The sequence below is a fragment of the Aotus nancymaae genome, unplaced genomic scaffold (assembly GCF_030222135.1).
Source record: "Aotus nancymaae isolate 86718 unplaced genomic scaffold, 86718_ANA_hifiasm-v0.15.2.pri h1tg000097l, whole genome shotgun sequence".
NCBI lineage: Eukaryota > Metazoa > Chordata > Mammalia > Primates > Aotidae > Aotus > Aotus nancymaae.
Window position 1 is genome coordinate 1,147,264 of NW_026988512.1, and position 25,245 is coordinate 1,172,508.

General features: G+C 38.2%; 1 long non-coding RNA gene across 1 annotated transcript in view; it reads right to left on the reverse strand.

The window, feature by feature from the left end:
* LOC135271898 (uncharacterized) overlaps positions 1–25,245 on the reverse strand; it is a 49,157-nt gene that overhangs the window by 15,931 nt on the left and 7,981 nt on the right. The window lies entirely within an intron of this gene.

The following is a 25,245-nucleotide window of genomic DNA, read 5'->3' on the forward strand; positions in this document are numbered from 1 at the left end:
GGAAAATTATTTTTCATGTATAAAGGCAAGATGTGATCATATCAGCAAGGGGTCTGATAGTTTCTTAAAGAGCCATGACTATTTAAATAGAGTTCCAGGATAGAGGACTGATGGTTCAAAGTGATGACTAATTACACCAGACACACAAAGAGTTAAGTATGAATAACTGCTGTTTCTGGCTAAATAACTAATTGCAAATGTTAAAAATACTTCTGAAACAGACGATACATAATAAAAAATAACAATTTAGAAACAATAATCTGATGGTTTCATAGATGAATTATTTCAAACTTTCAAGGAGCAGATAATTCCCATGCTATATCAACTTTCTCAGAGCATATGAAAAGATGGAAAACCTCCCAGTTAATTTTACAAAATCTGCATAACTCTCAAACCAAAACCTAAGAAAACACAAAAAGAAAAACTACAAGTTAATATCATCTGTTACTTTAATCTAAATTCTAACTAAAATATTAGCAATGGAATCCAGCAGTGTAGTGAAAGAATAATACTCCATAACCAAATAAGGCTTATTCCAGGAATGGAGGATGACTCAATATTATTAAATCAATAAATCAATATACATTAACACAATAATAAGTTGAAACATACAACTATCTTTAGGGAAACTAAAAATTATTTAAAAGAGTTTAACGGTCATTCTGATTTGTTTTAAAGACAGTAAAATGAAAATAAAAGAAAACTCCCCAAGGACAGGCATGGTTGCTCATGCCTATAATCCTAGCACTGTGGGAGGCTGAGGCAGGAGGATTATTTGAGGCCAGGAGTTCAAGATCACCCTCACCAACACAATGAGTCCCTGTCTCTAAAAAAAAGAAAAGAAAAGAAAAGAAGGGAAAAGAAAAGAAAAAGAATAATCCTCTAACCTAATCAAGAATACTTCTTTTGAATTAAGGTTCGCTATTATACTTGGTGATTAGACATTATATAAATCATCTTTAAAGTCGGGTACAAGGCACAGCTATCAGCTATCGCCACTGTTAACTAGCCTAAGAGTTCTAACTCACGCAATAAAATTAGAAAAGGAAACTCTACAAATCATGTACAAACAAAGGAAGATAAAATTAATTATCTGTAAATTATTTTACCTGTTACCTATAAAATCAACTTTTAAAATGAACAGAATTAATTAGAAAGGAAAGCATGTAATTACAAATATATGTACAAATACCAGTATCTTTCCTGTATACCAGGAATGCAAGGATAGAAATTATCAAAGAAAAGATACTACAGATGCAACCAAACAATAAATAAAATATTTAAGTTTCAGTTTAACGAAGTTGATTTCTGGACAAGATGGTTCCAACAGTTCATTCTTTGACACATCCTTGTGTGTCATTTTACAGGTAAAATGTAAAATAAGATACTAGAACGCTATAGCTGGTTCAAAAATAATGTAAGCACCACCATAGATCAGAAAGTCCAGAGAATGCAAAGCAATGAGTAAGGCTGAAGCTATGGCCCCTCTAGGCTTCCGTCCAGAAATAGGCCTATGACTCCAGAATTCAATCATTTAAAGATAAAATGCAGTAAACATGCTCTATACCAGACAGAGGACGGGAGCTGGACTCACTGCTCAAGGACAAGAGATAATGGAGTAATAAGCCCTAAGGGAAAATGATTGTCAATACAGGATTATAACCAGCTAAACTGTATTCAAGAATGAGGCCAAATTAGAACATTTCAGACCTATAAAGGTTTGACAATTTTTATCTAACAGTCCCTCACTGAAATAATTACAAGTATGTGCTTCAGCAGAAGAGTAAGATGCAAAGGAAAGGCATGGGATTTAAAAAACACGGTGAGCACAAAAATGAATAGATTTGCTAGTAAATTTACTCATGTAGATGATAGTACTTATTTGGAATTTTTGTGTTTATAATGAGTAAAAATGAAAATTTTAGACCAGATATGACCCATATGGCAGCCACTAACTATATGTAGCTACTGAGAATTGGAATGTGGCTCATCTGAATTGGGATATGATGAAATGTAAAATACACACAGCATTTCAAAAACTGTGTGTAAAAAAATGTAGAACATCTCATGCCGGGCGCGGTGGCTCACGCCTGTAATCCCAGCACTTTGGGAGGCTGAGGCGGGTGGATCACGAGGTCAAGAGATCAAGACCATCCTGGCCAATGTGGTGAAACCCCGTCTGTACTAACTACAAAAATTAGCTGGGCCTGGTGGCATGCACCTGTAGTCCCAGCTACTCAGGAGGCTGAGGCAGAAGAATTGTTTGAACCCAGGAGGCGGAGGTTGCAGTGAGCCGAGATTGTGCCAATGCACTCCAGCCTGGTGCCTGGCAACAGAATGAAACTCTGTCTCAAAAAAAAAAAAATATATATATATATATATATATAATTAATGATTTTTTTAGGGCCAGGTGCAGTGGCTTACACCAATCATCCCAACTTGTTGGGAGACCAGGCAAGAGGATCATCTGAGCTCAGGAATTTGAGACCAGCCTGAGCAACATAGCAAGAACTCGTCTCTACAAAAAATAAAAATATTAGCTGGGTGTGGTGTCCTGTGCCTGTAGACCCTGCTAAGAAGGCTGAGGCAGGAAGATTGTTTGAGGCCCGGAGTTTGAGGCTGCAGTGAGTTATGATGATACCACTGCACTCCAGCCTGGGTGACAGAGCAAGACCATGTGTCAAAAAAAAAAAAAGTTATATTGAAATAACAATATTTGGATATTAATTTTTAAATATATTATTTAAATTTTTTTCACTATTTTCCTTAACTTTTAAAAATTTGCTACTATGCAATTTAAAATTAGGTGTGCAGCTCTCAATAATGGTGCTCCAGATAACAATTTTAAGATGATAAAAGAAAGGCAGGGGAGAGAGGGTTGTTCAATGGGTTGTCAATATTTATCTGCCATGTTTGGAAGAGGCTAGGCACACTGAATAACTATAGTTCATGGTGCAAAAAACCTTATACTTAAGTATGAATGTTTCCAAAAAGTTAGAAATGCACCCAGAGCTTCCCAACTATCTGAGGAATAATATGCACGTATGGAAAACTTATTCAATAAATACATGAAAGGAAGAAAATATGGTATGCAAAAAACTCAAAGAAAATGACAATTAAATGAAAAAAATAACATGGAAGAAATAAGTTCTAATTTTCAGTAATCACAAAAATTGTAATCTCAAATATTAAATTCAACTTTCTTTGAAATGCATTATACTATAAGAGAATTTTTACCCCAAAATGGCAAACAATATTTTGAATAGCATGCATAATTTTTTCAAAAATTAAATGTATCTTAGGTTTTAAGGAAAGTTTCAAATAATTTCAAAGAATCAATAACACACAAACTATGTTCTCTAATATTGGTGTAATCAAACTAGGAAACAAAAATAAGATAGTTTTTAAAAATCATATGTTTGGAAATTTTAAGATGAACTCCAAAATAACTTATGGAATAAAGATGAAATCAAAATGGAAATGTTAAATATTAGAGTTGAGTAACAGTACAAGTGGTATATATGAAAACCAGAGGGATATAGTTACATTAATATTAGAGATTAAATTCGAGGCTTAAAGTCACTCAGCTACAAATTTTTACAAAATAAAAAAAATTAAATACTCGACTCACAAAGCCAGACAGGATTCATCATAAATCCACAAAAATGGAAGCAGGAAAATAATAAAATTAAGAGCCAAAATTAATTAAATAGAATACAAAAAAATTATAATGAGTATTAATAATCCCAAAATATGTGCTTTATAAACATAATAGGATAAACCTGCAGAACTGATTAAGAAAAATGAGGCACAAACTAACAATATTTAAAACAAAAAGAGAGACAGGATCTCCAAACAGTAGAGTTTTAAAAAACGCTTAGACAAGAATATGAATTAAATGCTAGATTTGAAAATGTAGATAAATTGGATAAATTATGAGTTACCAAAATTGGCTTAAGAAGAAATAGAAAGCCTCAATAAACAAACAAACAAAAAGGCTATAGAAATTCAATTCCTAATCAAAGCCTTGTTCTCCAAGAGGCACAAGACCAGAGTGTTTTAAGAGTGAGTTTTCCAAAACATTCAGAGGATTCTTGATAATTTCAATAGATGCTGAAAAGACACTTGATAAAAGTAAATATCTATTCACATTAAAAAAAAAATTCTATGGCCAGGCTCAGGGGCTCACACCTATAAGCCCAGTGCATTGGGAGGTTGGGTTGGAAGCCTCACTTGAGGCCAGAAGTTTGAGACCAGACTGGACAACATAGAGCAACCCATCTCAACAAAAAAAAATTTGTTTAATTAGCCGGGCATGGTGGCCTGGAGTCCTTGCTACTTCAAAGGCTGAAGCAGGAGGATTCCTTGAACCCAGGAGTTGAGGCTGCAATGAACACCACTGCACTCCAGCCTGGGTGACAGGGCAAGACTCTGTCTCTAAAAAATGAATGAATGAATGAATAAATAAATTAAATAAAATTTTTTTTAAGTTTAGGAAATTGGGACTAGGGGATGATACTCTTAATCTTTTTTAAAAATTTTTTTATTGCATTTTAGGTTTTGGGGTACATGTGAAGAACATGCAAGATTGTTGCATAGGTGCATACGTGGCAGTGTGATTTGCTGCTTTCCTCCCCTTCACCTATATCTGGCATTTCTCCCCATGCTATCTCTCCCCAACTCCCCAGCCCCCGCTGTCCTTCCCCTATTTCCCCCCAAGAGACCCCAGTGTGTAGTGCTCCCCTCCCTGTGTCCATGTATTCTCATTGTTCAACACCTGCCTATGAGTGAAAACATGCGGTGTTTGATTTTGTGTTCTTGTGTCAGTTGGCTGAGAATGATGGTTTCCAGGTTCATCCATGTCCCTACAAAGGACATGAACTCATCGTTTTTGATGGCTGCATAATATTCCATGGTGTATATGTGCCACATTTTCCCTGTCCAGTCTATCATCGATGGACATTTGGGTTGGTTCCAGGTCTTTGCTATTGCAAACTGTGCTGCAATGAACATTCGTGTGCATGTGTCCTTATAGTAGAACGATTTATAATCCTTTGGATACATACCCAATAATGGGATTGCTGGGTCAAATGGAATTTCTATTTCTAGGTCCTTGGGGAATCGCCACACTGTCTTCCACAATGGTTGAACTAATTTACACTCCCACCAACAGTGTAAAAGCATTCCTATTTCTCCACATCCTCTCCAGCATCTGTTGTCTCCAGATTTTTTAATGATCATCATTCTAACTGGCATGAGATGGTATCTCAATGTAGTTTTAATTTGCATTTCTCTAATGACCAGTGATGATGAGCATCTTTTCATATGTTTGTTGGCCTCATGTATGTCTTCTTTTGTAAAGTATCTGTTCATATCCTTTGCCCACTTTTGAATGGGCTTGTTTGTTTTTTTCTTGTAAATCTGTTTTAGTTCTTTGTAAATTCTGGATATCAGCCCTTTGTCAGATGGGTAAGCTGCAAAAATTTTTTCCCATTCTGTTGGTTGCCGATTCACTCTAATGACTGTTTCTTTTACCGTGCAGAAGCTGTAGAGTTTGATTTGGTCCCATTTGTCTATTTTGGCTTCTGTTGCCAATGCTTTTGGTGTTTTGGTCATGAAGTCCTTGCCTACGCCTATGTCCTGAATGCTTTTGCCTAGATTTTCTTCTATGGTTTTTATAGTGTTAGGTCTTATGTTTAAGTCTTTAATCTATCTGGAGTTAATTTTAGTGTAAGGTGTCAGGAATGGGTCCAGTTTCTGTTTCCTGCATATGGCTAGACAGTTTTCCCAACACCATTTATTAAACAGGGAATCATTTCCCCATTGCTTGTTTTTGTCAGGTTTGTCAAAGATCAGATGGTTGTAGATATGTTGTGTTGCCTCCGAGGCCTCTGTTCTGTTCCATTGGCCTATATCTCTGTTTTGGTATGAGTACCATGCTGTTTTGATTACTGTAGCCTTGTAGTAGAGTTTGAAATCAGGTAGCGTGATGCTTCCAGCTTTGTTCTTTTTGCTTAGAATTGACTTGGCTATGCGGGCTCTCTTTTGGTTCCATATGAAGTTTAAGGTGGTTTTTTCCAGTTCTGTGAAGAAGGTCTTTGGTAGCTTGATGGGGATAGCATTGAATCTGTAAATTACTTTGGGCAGTATGGCCATTTTCACGATATTGATTCTTCCTAACCATGAACATGGAATGTTTCTCCATCTGTTTGTGTCCTCTCTTATTTCATTGAGCAGTGGTTTGTAGTTCTCAAAGAGGTCCTTTACGTTCCTTGTTAGTTGTATTCCTAGGTATTTTATTCTCTTTGTAGCAATTGTGAATGGCAGTTCGTTCTTGATTTGGCTCTCTTTAAGTCTGTTATTGGTGTATAGGAATGCTTGTGATTTTTGCACATTGATTTTGTATCCTGAGACTTTGCTGAAGTTGCTTATCAGTTTCAGGAGATTTGGGGCTGAGACGATGGGGTCTTCTAGATATACAATCATGTCGTCTGCAAATAGAGACAATTTGACTTCCTCCTTTCCTATTTGAATAACCTTTATTTCTTTTTCTAGCCTGATTTCTCTGGCTAGAACTTCCAGTACTATATTGAATAGGAGTGTTGAGAGAGGGCATCCTTGTCTAGTGCCAGATTTCAAAGGGAATGTTTCCAGTTTTTGCCCATTCAGTATGATATTGGCTGTTGGTTTGTCGTAAATAGCTTTTATTATTTTGAGATATGTTCCATCAATACCTAGTTTATTGAGGGTTTTTAGCATAAAGGGCTGTTGAATTTTGTCAAAGGCCTTCTCTGCATCAATTGAGATAATCATGTGGTTTTTGTCTTTGGTTCTGTTTATGTGGTGAATTACGTTTATAGACTTGTGTATGTTGAACCAGCCTTGCATCCCTGGATAAATCCTACTTGATCATGGTGGATAAGCTTTTTGATGTGCCGTTGCAATCAGCTTGCCAGTATTTTATTGAAGATTTTTGCATCCATGTTCATCATGGATATTGGCCTGTAGTTTTCTTTTCTTGTTGAGTCTCTGCCGGGTTTTGGTATCAGGATGATGTTGTCCTCATAAAATGATTTGGGAAGGATTCCCTCTTTTTGGATTATTTGGAATAGTTTCAGAAGGAATGGTACCAGCTCCTCTTTGTATGTCTGGTAGAATTCGACTGTGAACCCATCTGGACCTGGGGTTTTTTTGTGTGGTAGGCTCTTAATTGCTGCCTCGACTTCAGACCTTGTTATTGGTCTATTCAGGGTTTCAACTTCTTCCTGGCTTAGGCTTGGGAGGAGGCAAGTGTCCAGGAATTTATCCATTTCTTCCAGGTTTCCTAGTTTATGTGCATAGAGTTGTTTGTAATAATCTCTGATGATGGTTTGAATTTCTGCGGAATCTGTGGTGATATCCCCTTTATAATTTTTTATTGCATCTATTTGGTTATTCTCTCTTTTCTTTTTTATTAATCTGGCTAGTGGTCTGTCTATTTTGTTGATCTTTTCAAAAAACCAGCTCCTGGATTTACTGATTTTTTGAAGGGTTTTTTGTGTCTCTATCTCCTTCAGTTCTGCTCTGATCTTAGTTATTTCTTGTCTTCTGCTAGCTTTTGAGTTTTTTTGATCCTGCTCCTCTAGCTCTTTCAATTTTGACAATAGGGAGTCAATTTTAGATCTCTCCTTGCTTCTCATGTGGGCACTTATTGCTATATATTTTCCTCTAGAGACTGCTTTAAATGCATCCCAGAGATTCTGGTATGTTCTGTCTTCATTCTCGTTGGTTTCAAAGAACATCTTTATTTCTGCCTTCATTTCATTGTTTATTCAGTCAACATTCAAGAGAAAGTTGTTCAGTTTCCATGAGGCTGTGCGGTTCTGGGTTGGTTTCTGAATTCTGAGTTCTAACTTGATTGCACTGTGGTCTGAGAGACTGTTTGTTATGATTTCCGTTCTTTTGCATTTGCTGAGGAGTGATTTACTCCCAATTATGTGGTCAATTTCAGAGTAGGTGTGATGTGGTGCTGAGAAGAATGTATATTCTGTGGATTTGGGGTGGAGAGTTCTGTAAATGTCTATTAGGTTTGCTTGGTCCAGGTCTGAGTTCAAGTCCTGGATATCCTTGTTAATTTTCTGTCTCGTTGATCTGTCTAATATTGGCAATGGGGTGTTAACATCTCCCACTATTATTGTGTGGGAGTCTAAGTCTCTTTGTAAGTCATTAAGAACTTGCGATATGTATCTGAGTGTTCCTGTATTAGGTGCATATATATTTAGGATCGTTAGCTCTTCTTGTTGCATTGATCCTTTTACCATTATATAATGTCCTTCTTTGTCTCTTTTGATCTTTGTTGCTTTAAAGTCTATTTTATCAGAGATGAGAATTGCAACTCCTGCTTTTTTTTGCTCTCCATTTGCTTGGTAAATCTTCCTCTATCCCTTTATTTTGAGCCTTTTTGTATCCTTGCATGTGAGATGGGTTTCCTGGATACAGCACACCGATAGGTTTTGGCTTTTTATCCAATTGCCAGTCTGTGTCTTTTGATTGGGGCAGTAAGTCCATTTACATTTAGGGTTAATATTGTTATGTGTGAATTTGATACTGCCATTTTGATGCTAGCTGGCTGTTTTGCCCATTAGTTGATGCAGATTCTTCATTGTGTTGATGCTCTTTACCATTTCGTATGTTTTTGGAGTGGCTGGTACTGGTTGTTCTTTTCTATGTGTAGTGCCTCTTTCAAGGGCTCTTGTAAAGCAGGCCTGGTGGTGATGAAATCTCTGAGTACTTGCTTGTTCATAAAGGATTTTATTTTTCCTTCACTTATGAAGCTTAGTTTGGCTGGATACGAAATTCTGGGTTCAAAGTTCTTTTCTTTAAGGATGTTGAATATTGGCCCCCACTCTCTTCTGGCTTGTATGGTTTCTGCTGAGAGATATACTGTGAGTCTGATGGGCTTCCCTTTGTGGGTAACCCAGCCTTTCTCTCTGGCTGCCCTTAGCATTTTCTCCTTCATTTAAACACTGGTGAATCTGACGATTATGTGCCTTGGCATTGCTCTTCGTGAGGAATATCTTTGTGGTGTTCTCTGTATTTCCGGACTTGAATATTGTCCTGCCTTACTAGGTTGGGGAAGTTTTCCTGGATAATATCCTGAAGAGTATTTTTCAGCTTGGATTCATTCTCTTCGTCACATTCAGTACACCTATCAAACGTAGATTAGGTCTTTTCACATAGTCTCATATTTCTTGTTGACTTTGTTCATTCCTTTTTACCCTGTTTTCTCTAATCTTGCCTTCTCATTTTATTTCATTGAGTTGCTCTTTGACCTCTGATATCCTTTCTTCTTCTTGGTCAATTCAGCTGTTGAAACTTGTGCATGCTTTGCAAAGTTCTCGTGTTGTGTTTTTCAGCTCCATCCATTCACTTATATTCCTCTCTAAGTTGTCCATTCTCATTAGCATTTTGTCAAATCTTTTTTCAACGTTCTTAGTTTCTTTGCATTGGGTTAGAACAGGTTCTTTTAGCTTACGGAAGTTTCTTATTACCTACCTTCTGAAGCCCAATTCTGTCATTTCATCACACTCATTCTCCATCCAGTCTTGTTCCCTTGCTGGTGAGGAGTTTTGATCCCTTGTAGGAGGAGAGGTGTTCTGGTTTTGGGTGTTTTCATCCTTTTTGTGCTGGTTTCTTCCCATCTTTGTGGATTTATCCACCTGTCATCTTCGTAGTTGCTGACTTTCTGATTGGGTCTCTGAGTGGATGTCCTGTTTGTTGATGATGAAGTTATTTCTGTTTCTTAGTTTTTCTTCTAACAGTCTGGCCCCTCTGCTGTAGGACTGCTGAGGTCCACTCCAGGCCCTGCTTGCCTGGGGATCACCTGCAGCAACTGCAGAACAGTAAGAGTTGCTATCAGTTTCTTCTTCTGCTTTGCCCAGAAGGATACCTGCCAAATGTCAGTCTGAGCTCTCCTTTATGAGGTGACTCTTTGGATATATGGGGATCAGGGAGCTGCTTGAGGAGACAGTCTGTCCTTTATAGGAGCTCAAGTGCTGAGCTGTGAGCTCCGTTGTTCATTCAGAGCTGCTGGGCAGGTAAGTTTAAGTCTGCAGCAGCAGAACTCATAAACCCCGTTTTTTTCCCAGGTGTTCTGTCCCAGGGAGTTAGGGCTTTATTTATGAGTTTCTGCTGTGCTGCTGCCTTTTTTTTTTTTTTTTTTTCAGGGCTGCCCTGCCCAGCAAGGAGGCAGCCTAGTCACTGTCTGCCTGCAGAGGCTTCGCTGAGCTGCTGTGGGCTCCACCCAGCTGCCGTGTGAACTTCCCTGCAGTCCTGTTTATATGGATGTAGTTAGAACTGCCTCGGCAATGGTGGCCCGCCTCTGTAATGACAGACTCTCTCTGTAATGGCAGGTTGCCTCGGCAATGGCGGGTTGCCTCAGCAATGGCAGGCTACCTCAGCAATGGCGGACTGCCTCCGTAGTGGTGGAGTGCCTTAGTAATGGCGGACGCCCCTCCCCCACAGAGCTGGACTGTCCCGGGTTCAGCTGTGCTTGCTGTGAAACTCTCAACCCAGAGCATTTCCAATTGCTGTTTCATCTGTTTTTTTGTGGGGGTGGGACCAGCTGGGCCTGATCACCTGGCTCCCTGCCTCAGAGCCTTTCTTTTTTTAGTTGAACGGTCGGCTCTCTCCCAGGTGTTCTGGTCGCCTGTTGAAAAGGTGCCGGGATCTGTGTAATTTCCTGTGCGGCGACCCACTGCGCTGGCTGAAACAGTGGCACTGAGATTCGTGGTGCTTTTTTGCCTGGGAATCTCCTGGCCTGGCTCCCTGTTTCAGTTCCCCCCCTTTTTTTTAAAATCAGATGAATGAGCGACTCTGCCTTCCTGGAGCTTCCCAGAGCTCCCCTTGCTGGCTAACAGGGGACCCAGTCCCGTTTACTCTGCACCAGGAACTGCCGCACCGGGGCGCCGGCAAAACAGCCTCGCCGGCTAAAACAGCCTCACTGGTGACCCGTGGGTCTCCTCCGCCTAGGAATCTCCTGGTCTGTGGGCAATAAAAATCCGTCTGGAATGTGGTGTCCACTCACCCTCTGCGTTTTCACTGGGAGCTGCAATCCTGAGCTGCCCCTAACTAGCCATCTTCGATTTCCACATTTTAAAAATGATCAATGATCTTAATCTTATAACCTATATTGATAAACATGATACAAAAATCTATTAAACATCATAATTAACAGTATAATTTGAGAATTATTAACAATGAAGTCAGGAATGAAGTAGACACCTACCATCACTGCTTGTATTCAACATTAAACAGTGGGTTCTAGCTACTACTATAAGATAGATGAATAAAGCAAATAATAACAGAAAGATGACCTAAAACTGTCCTTATCCCCAGGTGGTATGATTTTCTACATAGAGAGCAAACCTAAGCATTCTACAAACTATTATAACTGATGAGAGATATTAGCAACATTTAAAAATTAATAATTTACATCTCTACTGGCAATGACCAATTAGAAATAATGATAGAATATGACAGAAAAGTAATTCTATTTACAATAACAAGGAAAACTATAAAGAATTTATGTATAAATGTAACAAAAATGTTTAAGGCACATTTATTATAAAAAATACGAAGTATTAATAATAGACATAATAAATAAAAGACATTAATAAAGAAATAAGTACAAAATCCATGGATAAAAAGACTCAATATTATTAAGACACTAATTCAACCCAAATAAAATCTTATAAATTCAATATAATTCCAATCAAAATGTTAACACAATTTTTTATGAATTTGATAAGTAGATCTAGAATTCATATGAAGAGCTAAGAATCACAAATACACCAGACGCGGTGGCTCATGCCTGTAATCCCAGCACTTTGGGAGGCCGAGGCAGGCAGACCATGAGGTCGGGAGTTCGAGACCAGCCTGACCAACATGGTGAAATCTCGTCTGTACTAAAAATACAAAACTTAGCCTGGCATGGTGGCAGGTGCCTATAATCTCAGCTACTTGGGAGGTTGAGGCAGGAGAATGGCTTGAACCCAGTGGACGGAGGTTGCAGTGAGCCGAGACTGTGCCACTGCACCCCAGCCTGGGCGACAAGAGCAAAACTCCATCTCGAAGAAAACAGAAAATAAACAAACAAAAGAAGAATCACAAATAAATCAATTTAAAGCCATAATTTAAATAGAATAATTTTGCCTTAGGAATTACACACAGCCACACACACATTCTGTTGAGTTAGTCTGAAAACAGACCCAAGCATATATGAAAAGTTGATATATGACAGAGGTGGAATTATACATGTGTGGAAAAAATACTAATCATTTAACAAAGGATGATATCAATTTGGAAAAGAGAAGCCACTTTAGTCTCTGCCAAAGAAAAAAAGAAAGAAAGAACGAAAGAAAGAATTTCCAAGTAAATTAAGGCCTAAATGTGAACGGTAACATTTTTAGAAGGCAATGTAGAAAATCTCTATGACTTCATAGAAAAGAAATCATAAGGAAAAGATTAACAAATTTGACCTCAATAGAAGTTAAAGTGTAGTATCTTTGATGCATAAACCTATACAGGGTTAAAATTAGCATTTATACATGGCTTTCAGTCAATTGAAGGGAAAAAATGACATATGAGCAGGCAATATACAGAAGAGAAAAAGGAAATGATCAATAGACAGAAAAGAAATGCTCAGTCTTACCAGTAACCCTGGAATTCTAAACTAGAAGAGGGAGAAACAATTTCTTCATCGTCATATTGCAAAAGTTTGAAAACAAGTGTTGGCAAGAATGAGGGGGCGATCAGAACTCTCATATACCATGAGAAAGCAATCTGGAAATAGTAAGAGTAAAAATGTAGGTATTCAACTCAGAATTTCTACTATTAAATACATATTCTATGAAAACTCTCACACACATATTGTACACAGAAACTTGTACAAATGTGTTAACTGCAACAATGTATCACAGCAAAAAAGTTGGGAAAAAATTCCTTCTACCAAGTGAGTGGGAAAATAAATTGTGACATCTTTATTGAATTAATTTTTATTATACAGCAGTCAAATTAACTGGAGCTACATGTATCAACATTAGTAATTCTCAAAAACATGCTGATTACCAAAAAAGGAAGTGGCAAAATAACTACAAAATGATAGGTACAGAAAATTTGAGAACATACAAAACAATACAGTTTATTGGCACATTTGTATGTTATGATAGAATCAAAAGATGCTTGGAAATTATGAACACAAAATTCAGGAGAGTGTTCATCTGGGAAAGGAGAAAATGAAATCGCAGAAGAATACACTGGAGGCTTCAACTGCAACAGAAGTGGTTTTAATGCTTTTTAAAACCTGAAGTAAACATAACAAAATGTTATGATCTGATGAAGTTCAGTGTTGGATGAATGGATATTTGTATCATCTGTATTTTCATGAGAATCACTTTCAGTCTGGGTGTCATTAAGCTGCTACCAAACTGTGGCGGGACATACAGAAAGATCTGCCAACAATTCAGAGTGGAATCAGGCAGGAAATAGATTTCAACATGCTGTGAAGTAAACTGGGCAGGAGGCTGCAGATTTCATATCAGGCCAGAGGGTTAAGTAATGGTATATTTTAAACTCAGAAAAGATAAATCCCTTTCAAAGGATAAGGACTTGGCGGTCCCTATTTTTAGTGACTATTAAAAACTAAGTCAACGTTTTGCTGAGCGGCTCCAGGAGGAACAGATCTAGGATAGGACCCAAAATCTCTGGCCCACAATTTTTTTCTGAACTCTCTCCCCCAATTTGATTGGGATAATAACTCTTATTGGCTTGGGATGGTAAAATTGTTTTCTTCATGGGTGTCTTTTAACCCTACGACATTTTTGAATTAGATACAAAGATGAAGAAATAAATCAAACTACATATACATTAATACTTTTGTGTTACATTCAGGAATCCGTTTAGATAATCGTTGAAACAATGTGTGTGTATTTGGTATCTGAAGTGACTGTAAGGAGGAGGGCTGGGCACAGTGGCTCAGGCCCACAAGCCCAGCACTTTGGAAGGCTGAGGAGGCTGGATCACTTAAGCCCAGGATTTTGAGATCAGTCTGGACAACATAAGGAGACACCTCCATCTCTACAAAAAATACAAAAATTAGATGGGTGTGGTGGTGCACACCTGTGGTCCCAGGTGCACGGGAGGCTGAGGCAGGGGGATCGTTTGAGCATGGGAGGCGGAGGTTGCAGTGAGCCGAGATCGCATTGCGCGGGCGATAGAGCCTGACCTTGTCAAGAAAGAAAAAGAGAAAGAGAGAGAGAGAGAGAGAAACTGTAGGGATTTTGGGGGGACTTAAAATGATCATAAAGATCAGAGCTGTGATTCCTTTTTTACAACATGCGATTGAGTAATTGATTTTATCATTGTAAGTTGAATGGTATGAGACTTTAGCTGAATTTTTAAGCCTCACTGAAATCTTTTTAAGATTTGTCATATTTATGTTTGTTTCATCACACTTAATAGAATTGTTCAAGGACTTGGGAAAGCTATGCTTCTTCAGGGCATTTGAAGTGCTGAAAAGAAAAGCAATTATGCTAAACTTATAAATACAGTTTTAATGACTGAAGGAATTTAATTAACTGAGTTGTAAATGGGACTGATTGTTTCAGGTGATATGTTCCATCCACCTTGCATTAATTCAACTTTAATCAAAGGAAAATTTAAAATTTTTGCTTGTATTTTACCAATTTTATGAATAGATTTGTACCTTGAACTTAAAAGATTAAGAAAAATCTAGTTTTTTAATTTATAATTTTAATAAATCAAGTACTTATGTTAACATCCTGAAACAAATCTCCTATGCACAAATGACTCCCTTTAGGAACCCTCAAAAGTTCCAGTTATATTCTGTAATTTTGCTCATAATAATAATAATCCCTCTCAATTCTTTTCTTAAATAAAAGGAACATTCAGATTATCTGTAAATGAAACTATAAAATTTATTGGAAGTTTTTTAAAATCTTGAATATCAAGAGAAATATAGCATCCTAGATGAAAAATTCAGTATGAAACCTCAGATTATTTTAACAGCAAAATTATCCTCAGGTACATCTCAAAAATAAAGAATCAAGAATTACTAAAAATGTTTGAAAAAGAAAATTAATAAGAATTGACTTCCTCTGCCAAATATTAGCAGTATCATAAAGCTCTGATACTCTAAAAGGAGGGTTCAGAATAAAAATGAATAAACAAATAAAATAAAAACAAATAAAATAAAAGGATGGTTCTGGAACCATGGTAGATAAGCAAACCAAAGAACCTAAAAGAAAGCTCAGAAATAAATCTGTGTGTATCTGTGCCTCAAAGCACCTCTATTCGTAAATATTGAATAAAACAAAGGTATATTTGGGGGGATGCTTCTTTCCTACTCATAATATTTCCTTCCAGGTAGAGGAGGCTGCCATGCAGCCATAACCTCTCCAGCCTCATTTCATCCCTCACTCACTCTTCTCCAGGGAGAGCAAGTGACATAGATCTAAAGGTTTTGGGGAAGATCCAGGGTGTGCTCATCCTAACTCTGCTCTTCCCCTACTTGGAGCTGCCCATGGGGAGCAGGCACTGTTCCCATTCCAGGCGTCGGCTTCCCCTGCACACTGGGAGGGCTGCCTGGTCTCATTTTCCACTCATGGAGTGTGTTTATCTGCCAGATGCAGGGCCCATCAGCAGAAGCTTTGGGTATTCTCCAATTTAACCTTTAACAGTAAAAAAAAAAAAAAAAACTGGCCTTCATGTGAAGAAGAAAAATGCCTTCCAGAAACCCCCATGATAGGTGCATGAGGCAAAAACATTTAGGGAAAAAATATTGTTCCCTTTTGACACTTTGAGTTCAACCAGAAAAAAAACAACCAAAACTAAGCATGCTTGACTGTTTCTCCACAATTTATTAAATAGAAAAGTCACTCAGCCTCTTCAGGAGTGCAGTGAGGAAGTGGATGGATAGAAATCGGAAGTATCACACCAATGACGTTCCTTCACCTGGGAGAAAATATCTAGAATAGATAATAGCAATTTCTCTATCATGCAATATTTCATCTTAATGGGAAGAGGATTTTTTTTTTTTTTTTTTGAGACAGTCTGGCTCTGTTGCCCAGGCTGGAGTACAGTGGCACAATCTCAACTGACGGCAACCTCCACCTCCCAGGTTCAAGCGATCCTCCTGCCTCAGCCTCCAGTAGCTGGAATCACAGGCACCTGCCACCACACAGCTAAGTTTTATATTTTTAGTAGAGACAAGATTTCACCATGTTGGCCAGGCTGATCTCAAACTCCTGACCTCAGGGGATCTGCCTACCTTGGCCTCCCAAAGTGCTGGGCTAACAGGCGTGAGCCACGGCACCCAGCCTAGAGGATGTTTTAATCAATAAAATAGTGCCAGGGAAATTGGTTAACTAACAGATAAAAACAACAAAGTTTAATTCCTACCTTATGGCATAAAGTAAATTACATATGGATTAAAGTATTAAATGGGAGGGAACTATGCCACAAATTGATAAACATATAAGTAAATATTTACCAAACCCAGGGTTAGAAAAGAAATTTCTAAGCATTAAGGCAAAAGAAAGACAAATTAAACGATTAAGAATTATTATATCAAAATGTAAAACTTTCATATGTAAAGAAATAACATTTATCAAATGAAAAATCAAGTTGCTGGGTTCCCTGAGGACCCAGCAGAGACTGAAGGAGGGAAAGAAAGAGCTGAGAATCAGAAGGAGTCTTAGGGACTAGGATCTGGGGAGGATATAAATACCACTTCTAAAGTCATGGAGAAGATAGGACAATCTATCACAAAAAGCTGTAGTACTACTGTTCAAATCTGTTTCCAGTAGCAGTAGAGTAAAGTCATTGGTGAATTCTTTCCTAGACAATAATGAAATGCAGACAATTTTTTTTTTAATCACCCAGGTTGGAGTGCAGCTGCGCGATCTTGGCTCACTGCAACTTCCGCCTCCCAGGTTCAAGCGATTCTCCTGCCTCAGCCTCCCAAGTATTTGGGATTACAGGCACCCACCACCAAGCCCGGCTAAGTTTTGCATTTTTAGTAGAGACAGGGTTTCTCTATGTTGGCCAGGCTGGTCTCAAACTCCTGACCTCAAGTGATCCACCTGCCTTGGCTTCCCAAAGTGCTGGGATTACAGGTGTGAGCCACTACACCCAGACACCCAGTCAGTCAACAATTTTTTTTTTTTAATAACCAACCACTGGAAGAAAGTAGTAGATAGAAGTCAGAGAACAGCCTACTCTTAAATGACTGTAACTGTTTGCAGTAAGAATTGCAAGACTCTGTCTCAAAAAAAAAAAAAAAAAAAAAAAAAAAAAAAGAATTACAAGTTTATAGTTGTTGGTTTTGTGGGATGGGGAGTTGTTTGCTTGTTTTGTGCCTCAGAACATTCCCCAACCCTCACAGCTATAGCAGAAGAAATAAATCAACCTTATCAACTCAAGATGGCAGAGGAAGGAGTGCAAGAATGGGAGAACAGAGGAAATTTAGGGTTAAAATCCCAGAAGTGAGAAAATTGAAGAGAACGTGTGAGACCAAAAATCTGAGTGCATTTTATACCCCAAAGCCCTGAATGATCAAAAAACTCTGGATGGATGTGGAGGAAGGGCAGAGCACCTAAGAAAAGCAAACAGAAACCAGAAAGGCATCTAGCTTTGAAAGACAGAACTGCATTAGGTGAGCTTGTGACTTTTCTCCTTTTCTAACAGTGGAATCCCCAACCAGCAAACAGGTAAGCAGCAAAAAGCTTAAGCCTTACTGGCTTGAAGTATTGAAGGACTGGGCCCTGGCAAGACAGAACAGTCAAAAATTTAGGAACCTCTAGAAGCAAAGAAGCTGTAGAGAATGTATGTCCCTAAATCTGAGTATAAACTCTGCACAAATCTCGGCTAACCATCAAAGCATGCAGACACCAAGAAGACATACACACACACACACACACACACACACACACACAAAACTAGAAACTGAAAGAACTGAGAAAATATACAAGCTACTGCATACTGCAAAGAAAGCAGAGTTTTCAGTTTGAGTCAAGGCAATTAACTACATACTAGAACAAAAAAATTCTCAGAAGAATATAACAGTCTATAATCACTAGTACATTTATTCTGTACTACTCAGGTTTTGACCAAAAATTACCAGGTATGCAAAGAAATAGGAAAATAAAGTAGTCAATAGAAATTGACTATCAGTGGCCCAAGATGTTGGATTTGGCAAAGGTTTCAAATCATTTTTATAAATATGTTTAAAGTATTTAAAAAGTGTGAATGATTAAATGAAAATATGATCCTAATAAGTGGACAGAAAGTGTCACCAGATAAATGGAAACCATTAGGAATTCTAGATTTGAAAAGTACAATAACTAATATAAAAAAATGCACTAAATGCATTCAACAGTAGAATGAAGATGGAAGAAGAATCAGTGAATTTGCAAATAAATCAACAGAAATTATCCACTTAAATAGTAGATATAAAAAATGTTGAAGAAAAGAGACTAAGAGGTATGTGGAAAAGTATTGTGTAGTCCAACATATGTGTAATTGGAGTCCCAGAAGGAAAAGAAGACTAAAAGTTAAAGAAATAACGCCAAAGTTGGCCGGGCGCGGTGGCTCACGCCTGTAATCCCAGCACTTTGGGAGGCCAAGGCAGGCGGATCATGAGGTCAGGATATCGAGACCATCCTGGCCATGGCAAAACCCCATCTCTATTAAAATACAAAAAAATTAGCCGGGCACAGTGGTGTGTATCTGGAGTCCCAGCTACTTAGGAGGCTGAGGCAGGGGAATCTCTTGAATCTGGGAGGCAGAGGTTGCTGTGAGCCGAGATCGTGCCACTGCACTCCAGCCTGGCGAAAGAGCAAGACTCTGCCTCAAAAAAAGAAAAAAAGAAAGAAATAGTGCCAAAGTTTTCCAAATTGAAAGAAAAGCATTAATCTCTAAGTCCAAGAATCTCAAAGAACCACAAGTAGGATAAATATAAAGAAATTCACACCAAAATTCATCATTTTCAACTGCTGAAAGCCAAAGAGAAAGAGGAATCTTGAAAAGGCACAAACACTATGGAAAACATTTCTGTAGTTTCTTAAAAAGATAAACATAAAAGCCTACCCTTACCATATGACCCAGAATTGCATTCCTAGAAATAAAGATTATGCAAGCATGTTCATAGCAGTTTTATTCATAATACAAAACACTGTAAACAACCCAAATATTTATCAGTAGATTAACGGAAAAACAAATTATAGTATATTCATACAATGGAATATTACTCAGCAATAAACATGAACAAATGCCTAACATATGCAACAAGATGAACAATTTAGAAAAAAATACTAAATTATTTGAAATCCTAGAAAAGAAAAACAAATTTATAATGACAGAGGGATTGGTTAACTAGTAGATACCTGAAGTTGGGGTTGGAAGAGGTTGACTGTCAAGGGTGGGAGGTATATTAGTTATCTATTGCTTTATGACAAATTATCCTGAAACTTAGTGGCTTAGTGTCTTAACACATGTATTATTTGTCAGTTTCTGTGGGTCAAAAATCTGGCATGACTCAACTGGTTCCTCTAGCTCTGAATGTCTCACTAGGCTGCAGTCAATGTGTTGGCTGAGTCTGCAGTTCTGGTAAGGCCCCTCTGGGAGCAGATCTACTTCTCAGCTCACTCAGGAGGTTGTTGCAGGATTCAGTTCTCTGCTGGTTGTTGGACTGAGGGTCCCATTTACTCATAATCTGTTGGCCAGAGGACATCCTCTGTTTCTTGACATATGGGCCTCTCCATAAGGAAGCATACAATACTGAAGCTGGCTTTATCAGAGTAAACAAGCAAGAGGCCAAGAGAGCAAGAGAATGGCAGCAAGATGGAGGTCACTATCTTTTGCAATCTAATCTCAGAAGTAATTCCCTATTACCCTGGCTATATTCTATTCATTAGAATCAAGTCGAAAGGTGTAGCTCACGTTCAACACAGAAAGTGAGTACCAGGAGGTGGGAGTCATTGAGGACCATTTCAGAAGCTGCCTACCACAGAAGGGAAATTTATGGGCTGATGAAAATGTTGTGTATCTTGATTATGGATCAAAACTCATCAAAAATCACACTTACAATCTGTGCATTTTATTGTATGTGTAGAGTTGATTTTTTTTTTCAAGTTACTTGTAAAACAAGAGAGATTAAGAGGAATCTCAGAAAGTGTCTGTTAAACATGAAAGAAGCCTTCCTCCTAAACGCAATTAAATATTCATTAAAAGAATGTACACCTGCAAGTACAAAGAGGTATGCTTGAGAGAGCTCAGAATTTTATTTATTTATTTATTTAGAGACCCAGACCCAGGCTGTGTGTGGTGTGATCTTGGCTCACTGCAACCTCTGCATCCCAGGTTCAAGCGATTCTCCCACCTCAGCCTTTTGAGTAGCTGGGACTACAGCATGCACCACCACACCTGGCTAATTTTTCTATTTTCAATAGAGATGAGGTTTCACCATGTTGGCCAGGCTGGTCTCAAACTCCTTACCTCAGGTGATCCTCCCGCCTCAGCCTCCCAAAGTGCTTGGATTACTCGTGTGCCAGCCTGCAGAATTTTAGAAAACAGAAAGTAGATAGAGAAGTATTACCTCTCCTAACAGAGCAGAGGAAGGTATGGTTCTAGGTGTTATCTTTAAGAAATAAGCCAATTTATTCATTCCTACACGGAAGCACCACAGACCATCAGGGCTGAGAATAAGAGGAATGATAAATGTGTATAACAATTAGACCCCCCAGATTCTTTCCCCCACCAAACAATGTCCCCCCTCACCCCATTCAAGAAACCATAAGTTTATTCTCTGCAGAAGGTCCAAATTGGGCAAGATAATGCCAAAAATGGCAAGGATGAGGACTAACACTGAGAGATTAATTTAAATTATAAAGTCCACACACTGACATTTTTTTTTTTTTTTTTTTTTTTTTGAGACGGAGTTTCGCTCGTTACCCAGGCTGGAGTGCAATGGCGCGATCTCAGCTCACCGCAACCTCTGCCTCCCGGATTCTGGCAATTCTCCTGCCTCAGCCTCCTGAGTAGCTGGGATTACAAGCACGCGCCACCATACCCAGCTAATTTTTTGTATTTTTAGTAGAGACGGGGTTTCACCATGTTGACCAGGATGGTCTCGATCTCTTGACCTCGTGATCCACCCGCCTCAGCCTCCCAAAGTGCTAGGATTACAGGCTTGAGCCACCGCGCCCGGCCGCATTTCTATCTCTTTTTGGCATGATCCCCCTCACCTGACCTATCCAAACTTGCTTCCCAACATCATCTCCCACCGCACCCTCAACTCTACTTCATTCCAGGAAACACCCCCTTCTCCAGCCTGAAATACATTGTGCCTTCCTTTATAAGCACAAACGCTTTCTCCTCCTTCAAGAATCAACTCAAACTTCCATCACCTTCTCTCCGAAGTTGTCCCCAGCTCCCTGGGGCAGACTTAATTCTACTGCTCTATGTTTCATAATACCTTAGGCTTACCTCCATCATCAACCTGTATCTGAATTACAAAACATATATGTGTGTGTGTACATAAATGTATGTGTTTATTGTGTGTGTGTGTGAGTGTGTATTTTCTGAGACAGTCTCACTCTGTCGCCCAGGCTGGAGTACAATGGCACAATCTCAGCTCACTGCGACCTCCGTTTCCCAGGTACAATCAATTCTTCTGCTTCAGCCTCCTGAGTAGCTGGGATTACAGGCACCAGCCACCTTGCCCGGCTAGAGAGAGAGAGAGAGTGTGTGTGTGTGTGTGTGTGTGTGTGTGTGTGTGTGTGTGTGTGTGTTTAGTAGAGACATATCTTCACCATGTTGGCCAGCTTGGTCTTGAACTCCAGACCTCAAGTGATCCAACTGCCTCAGCCTCCCAAAGTGCTGGGGTTACAGGCATGAGCCATTGCGCTTGGCCCACAAATGTATATATTTATAAAGATACAGATAGTTAAGATGAAATGGATGATAAAGACATACAATGCTAACACAAATCAAAAGAAATCCGGGACACCTATATTAATATCAGACAAACTAGATTTTACAAGAAAGATAATCATGGATAAATGGGTGCAATATATACTGATAAATGGGTCAATTCCCCAAGAAGACATGAGACAATAATTTTAATGTGTATGCCCTTAACAACAGAGCATCAAAACATGTGAGGCAAAACCTGATAGAACTGCAAGAGGCAACAGAAAAATCCACTTCTAGTTAGGGGCGTAAACATTCCTCTTTCTGTATAGGACTGCTCAAGCAGGCAAAAAAGTCAGTAGGGATATGGTAAAACTGAGAAGCACTATCAATCGATGAAATCTAATTGATATTTATAGTCTACTTCATCCAGCAATAACAGAATACACATTCTTCTCAAGCTCAGAGAGACCATTTACCAAGATAAACCACACTCTGGCTCATAAAACTCACCTTAACCAATTTAAAAGAATGGAAATAATTCAAAATATATTCTAGACCATAATGCAATTAAACCAGAAAACAATAACTGATAGATAGCTGGAAAATTCCAAAATATTTGGAAATCAGACAACACAATTCTAAATAATACATAAGTCAAGAAGTACCAAGAAAAACTTAAAATTATTTTGAATTAAATGAAAATAAAAATACAACTTACCAAAATTTGTTAGATGTGGCAAAAGCTGTGCTTAATGTTTACAACATTAAACGCATACATTAGAAAAGAAGATCTAAAAATCAATCATCTAAGCTCCTACCTTAGGAAGCTGAAGAAAGAAGCACAATTTAAGCATAAAATAAGCATAAAAAAAGAAATAATACAAATTACAGCAGAAATCATGAAATTAAAAAAATAGAAAAAATGTTTAAACAAAGCTGATTATTTGAAAGGATTAATAAAACTAATTAGCTTCTTGGGCTAAACAAGAAAAAAAAACAAACTACTAAGATCAGAAATGAAAGAGGGGTCAATCGCTACTGAACCCATATACATTAAGAGGAAAATAAAGAAATACAATTAAAAAACTCTATGCCTACGAATTTGATAATGTAGATAGAATAGGCCAATTCCTTGAAAGACTCAAACTACCAAAACACACAGGCACACAATGTAAAATACATTTTAGGCTGGGCACAGTGGCTCACACCTGTAATCTCAACATTTTGGGGGGCCAAGGTAAGAGGATGGCTGTGGCCAGAAGTTCAAGACCAGCCTGGGCAATACAGTAAGACTGTCTCTATAGTAAAATGTTTTTTTAAAAAAATAGCCAGGCATGGTGGCACCTGCCTGTAATCCTAGCTATCCAGGAGGCTGAGGTAGTAGGACCACTTGAGCCAAGAAGTTCAAGCTTACAGTGAGCTACAATTGTACCACTGTACTCCAGCCCAGGTGACAGAGAGACCCTGCCTCTAAAAATAAATAAATAAATAAAATACATTTTTAAATTCTGGAACTTGTGAGCAATTACAAAATTGTCTCAAAATACAAGGTTAATACACAAAGCTCTATTGCTTTTCTCTATATAAGAAATTAAAAAATTGAAATTTGAAATGAAAACACAATACTATTTACAACACCACCAAAAAATAAAATGTTTATGTATAGATCTAATAAAAATATATATAGGATCTGTATGTAGAACTACAAAACTGTGATAAACAAAATCAGTGAAGATCTAAATCAATTTCACAGTCATAGATTGGAAGACGCAATACTAACAAGATGTCAATTCTTCCCAACTTGACCAATAGATTCAGAGCAACCCTAATCAAAATCCTAGCAATCTGTTTTGTGTATATTGACAAACACTCTAAAACGTATATGAAAAGGCAAAAGATCCCAACTAGCCAACACAATACCCAAGAAAGAGAACAAAATTGAAGGACTGATGCTACCCAATTGCAAGACTTAACTGTAAAGCAACAGTAATCGAGACAGTGTGGTATTGGTGAACAAAGGCACACATAAATCAACGGAACAGAATCGGTGACCAGAAAAAAACCCAAGCAGATATAGTCAGCCTATTTTTGACAAAAGAGCAAAGGCAACTATGGACAAAGGATAGACCTTTCAACAAATGTTGGCTAAACAGTTGGGGCTCTGCATGTGAAAAAACTAATCAAGACACAAACCTTACACATTTCATAAAAACTAACTCAAAATGGATTATAGACTGATACAATTTAGCTCTGCGTCCCCACCTAAATCTCATCTCAAATTGTAATCCCCACATGTTAAGGAAAGGAACTGGTGAGTGGTGACTGGACTGTGGGGGACGTTTCCCCCATGCTATTCTCCTGATAACGAGACAGTTCTCACAAGATCTGATGGTTTAAAAGCGGCAGTTTCCCCTGCACTCTCTCTCTCTCCTGCTACCACGTAAGATGTGCCCTGCTTCCCCTTCACCTTCCACCATGACTGTAAGCTTCCTGAGGCCCCTCCAGCTATGTGGAATGGTGAGTCAATTAAACCTCTTTTGTTTATAAATGTCCCAGCCTCAGGTAGTAGCTTTACAGCAGTGTGAAAATGGACTAATGCATAGCCTTAAAATACAACATTGGCCAGGGACAGTAGCTCATACCTGTCATCCCAGCACTTAGGAAGGCCTAGGTAAACGGAGCACTTGACATCAGTGGTTTGAGACCAGCCTGACCAACATGGTGAAATCAGGTCTCTACTAAAAATACAAAAATGAGCCGGGCATGGCGGTACATGCCTGTAATCCCAGCTACTTGGGAGGCTGAGGCAGACAGAATCATTTGAACCCGGGAAGTGGAGGTTACAGTGAGCCAAGATTGTGCCACTGCACTCCAGCCTGGGTGGCACAGCAAGATTCTGTCTCAAAATATATATATATGAAATTATAAAACTTCTAGGACAAAACATGGAGAAATCTAGATGATCATGGGTTTGGTGAAGAATTTTTAGGGAAAACATCAAAAGCATAATCCAAGAGATAAATAATTGATAAGCTGTACTTTATTAAAATTAATAGCTTCTGCTCTGTCAAATAACTTCTGCTCTGATAAGAAAATGAAAAGAAAATCCATAGACTGGAGGTAATTATTTATAAAATGAATATTTGCTAAAGGACTTGTGTCCAAAATATAAAAAGAACTCTTAAAATCAACAATAATTTTAAACAACCTCAGTTAAATGTGGCTAAAAAATCTGAATAGATACCTCACCAAAGATAAACATATGAAAATATT